Raw genomic sequence first — 3901 nt, 5'->3', positions numbered from 1 at the left:
CAAATAATAGGTTAACCCAAGATAAGGGATCATACTTTAATAGAAAAAGAGGACCTGTCACATAAGACAATTTTTTTGGGATCAATAGCAATTTTCCACATCCTATATGACACTTAGAGTCACACAAAAGAAAACCACAAGAATATTAATTAATGCAATAATCTAGGAATCATCCCTCAACATTTGATACATTTGTTTCACTTTGACATCTTGAAAGGAAGTCTCATCTCTCCACTTCAATGGTTCGAGATACTAACTTGAATTTATTATTTCCCCAAGGAAACAAGAACCAAAAAACTTGAAAATAAACAAAAATAATTTCTTATGAGAAAAAGGGATATCGTATTTAAGGCACAAATCCTCCCAAGAAAAGGGTTATTTTTTCACCATGATATCACCAATAGAAACAATGCTTGAAGAGTACCATGCTTTAACTGAGCAATACTGTGTAAGTGCAAGAGACTTGATATTGAGCACCACCTCTATCATATTGACTTATTAAAAACAAAGTAGGTAGGGTGGTTCCAAATGACCTTTATATGAGTCAATAAATGTCTTACCCTTGTCCATGCTTTCCAAAGTGATGAAAAACTTGGAGAGCCAAAGTTTTTGACCTCAAAGCTATCCATCGACATACTAAAAATTTTGATTCCTCACCAAAATGTACCTTTCTTAGATCTTGAAAGATATATATTATTTACAAGACTAATATTTTCCATGGCTTAATGTTAGACAAAGCCTTAAAAAACATAGAATACAAGGCAATCCCTTGAGATTTCAAATCTCCTAGACCAAGCCCCACCCTATGTGTTTAGGGACATGACATCAATCCAACAAACATTATCTTTTCTGGTTACCATGACTGTATGACCAAAGGAAATCCCTAAGAATATTTTATAATTTATTGACTTGGTAATTAGAACATAGTATGTAAAATAAATAGCATGTGTGGACAAAACCTTTTGTACTTCTTGAATCATGTCAACTGAGGATAGTAGGTGGGTTTTCCACTTCTAATATTTCTTTTCAATCTTGGCATATAAAAAATTCAACATATCCTTAATAGAAGGATTGAGGGAAAAGGGAATCCTTAAATACCTATCAATTATGTCTGGATTAGTCCACCCCTAATGTTTTTGAAGCCAACCACCTAGGAGGTGAGTCACCCCACCTTATCATAATAGATTTTTGAGGAGCAATCTTAACCCCTAACGCTTTATAAAAAAATTGGAGCCTATGAACAATTATGATCAAAATTATCCTCATCAATTTTAATAAATAGATCAATATCATTGACAAATTAAGCTTTGACTAGCTCGTGTTTATTAGAGATTTTAAGGCCTCCAACTAGAGAACCAATGACAATCGATTTCATAATATAATATAAGAAAAACAAAAGATGGGCCATAAGTAAACCTTCTCTATCTTCTATATCCAATGAGTGTTAAGTTTTCCATTCATTCTCATGAGAGATGGGTTCATGTGAACCACTAACTTGTGAAACATGGGTCAATCAGTTTGACTAAAACACTCCACAGTTGAATCCTAATAGCAATATCACAATTTGAATTGTGAAAAATATCTCCTATTTATCAATCAATGAGCTTAAGGGATTTATAATCAATGCCTCATAAGGTACAACACTCGGTGAAAGTTTTGCAAATGAGGTTGCAAGAAGAGTGGGTTTAATCGTAGAAGAAACTCCATACTTAAGTGCAGTCAAGATGGAGTAGTACTAGGATGAGCGACCTCCTGGGAAGTCCTAATGCTTCACTTTTGTGAGCATCTCCTAGATTCAATGAGCACTAAGTGTTTCATTCATTCTCATGAGAGATAGGTTTGATTGAACTGGTACTCAAGAAACATGGGTCAATAAGTTTGACTTAAAAACTACACAGTTGAATCATGATAGCAATATCACAATTTGACTTGTTGTCGAAAATCTATTCTGCTATGGAAATGTGGTTTATCCCAAAGGCTAGCGTACTATATACCTCATTAGTAAAAGTAAAGATATCATTCTTAGTATGACTGTGTTGGTCTTGATAGTGACAAGTATTTTTGGAGAAGGTTTCATGAAGCTCCTTTTGTGGCTCTCTCACATATCTTGGAGAAATAAAAAAATTTACATATCTTCCTCACAATCTATGAAAATCCCATCTTTATACATCTAGTATAAACTTTTACAAAGACCATAAACTTTCAAGAGTATGCTACTTTAGTAGAATTATAGATAAAAAGGATGCAAAATATTCCCATGTTTGTAACTCAAATGACGTTTAATTTAGATCATATCAAAAACTATCTAAAGTCAAACTATATTTGATTACATTGAATAGTTATTTTAATCATTTTTTAAGACCTTTTAAAAATGTTGTCTATTTAATAAGACTAGAATATAGATTTCCATCATGTAATACAAGGTAATTTAAACATGATTAGGGTTAAGGTAGTTAGTCATTCCCTTTCTTTTGGATTGGTTTATTTAGGAGGATTTTTTTTATTTGGAGAAGAAATTTGATAGTTAAGTATACATTTTGGTTATTGTTAAGGATTTTGAGATGATTATTGTAAAATTCTAATGTTTTAATGTTGTGTCGGGATGGGTAATCTTTTGAGAAGACCTAATTATTTGCCATTGTGAGAATCCCTATACGCAATAGGTGCTAAGTGTTCCATTCATTCTTTTGAGAGATGGGTTCTTCCTAACCCTTACTCATGAAAGAAGAGTCAATAAACTAGACCAGAAAATTGCACAATTGAATTCTGATAGTAATATTAAAATTTGAAACATGGATTAATATAACTATAAAAAAGATTAGTATTTTCTCATTAAAATGAAAGAAATTTCCATCTTCCATAATAATTCCTTTACATTCATAGCTTAGTATATTTATATCTATATGTTTATGTAGATAATATTAGATAAACATAACTATTACCATACATTTACCAAAGTAAATATTAATTTTTTTAATGTTCTAATCATATTATCATTTATATGATTTTTTAATTTAATATTAATGATAATATAAAAGCAATAAGAGAAAGTTACGGATCAAACTTCAAGTTTCATGAATCCTCCAAACTAGACTATGCACTAATTGGCTCAACAAAAGCTTGAACATTGCTAAAGCAACCATGTAAGGAAAATCAAACAAGTAGTTCATTTAAGAGTCCATGTAAACTAGATTTGTAGAAGTAAAAAATGATTTGGTTTTCTTTTGTATGGGAATTTATATGTTGAAACTCATATTAATTCAAATGATCAATTAACTCTTTTATTTGGTCTACGTTGCATATATCTAAAAATAGAAATAATTTATATTAGAGTTGTAGTTAGAATAACACATGATACCTATTTTTATTATTCGAGTAGGGAATAGTGCATAACACAACCTTACCATGTTTGTAGCTACAAGAACATATTAAATCTATTTTTTCTTGACTGAAGAAATCATGCCTAACGAAAAAATATTTTTTTTTTATGTCTTAAGGTTTTGAATTATGTTGTATTTAGGCATTCAACCACAAGCTCTGAAAATAGGGTTTTATGTGTAGAATGGTCAATATAATTTTGTAGCAAAATAATGGATACATTGTGAAAACAAAAAATTACCTAAATTTTGTTGTTATGAATATTAGCTCTCCATAAGATCCCGCTATGACTATGAGAAAATTAACATTTTTTTTTTAAGAAGCACATTGGAAAGGATCTAAGAATAATGGAGATATCAACATTCCAATAATAATACAATTATACCAATTAAAAGAAACTTCAACATGATAACTAGACTTAACCAAATAAGAACAATAGCCTAAATAGTTGTCACCTAGAGGACATAATTGCATCCATAATAGTTGACCATTTTGATATTAGAACTCATATGTTTTGTTATTG

This window comes from Cupressus sempervirens, chromosome 2, assembly GCF_028749045.1.
Source record: "Cupressus sempervirens isolate cs-2001-9-10 chromosome 2, ASM2874904v1, whole genome shotgun sequence".
NCBI lineage: Eukaryota > Viridiplantae > Streptophyta > Pinopsida > Cupressales > Cupressaceae > Cupressus > Cupressus sempervirens.
The sequence above is the reverse complement of the archived record's forward strand: the minus strand, read 5'-3'. Positions refer to the sequence as shown.